The following is a 506-nucleotide window of genomic DNA, read 5'->3' as shown; positions in this document are numbered from 1 at the left end:
CGGGGGGCGGGGGAAGGTGGGCGCCGCCCTGTTCTGTTTCGGTCCGTTCGGGCAGCCGTTCGGCCCGACCAGGTTCTCATATTTGCATCCGAATTCGCCTGATATTAATCCCAAATTCATTTCCGTCAAGGCGAATAGTCCTATAAAAGTTAATGATGATGGGGACTCATGTGCGTCTCGTTCACTGTGTGTGTGCGTGTGTGTGTGTGTGTGAGCGCGCGCGCGCGCGCATGTGTGCACTTCGCTCTGCCAGGGAGGGATGCCCCCGCGGTGAAAGCGTATTTAACTCCCCTTCTCCATTAAAATTCCTGGGAAATAACGTCGCTTATTTCCCGACCTGCGACTGGCCTGGCTATGCTCTGCATTGCTCTGCCCTGTTCAAATGGGCGTTAGCCGAGGGACTTGCAGCTGAGCGGCGCTGGGCGGGCCCTCCTACATGCTGGCATTGCTGGCGGCCCCGGGCCGGACATCATCGCGAGCCCTGCGCCAGCACAGCCCCCCCTCCC

Source organism: Frankliniella occidentalis, unplaced genomic scaffold, assembly GCF_000697945.3.
Source record: "Frankliniella occidentalis isolate FOCC.00 unplaced genomic scaffold, Focc_3.1 Scaffold210, whole genome shotgun sequence".
Taxonomy (NCBI): Eukaryota; Metazoa; Arthropoda; class Insecta; order Thysanoptera; family Thripidae; genus Frankliniella; species Frankliniella occidentalis.
Note: the sequence above shows the minus strand (reverse complement) of the source record.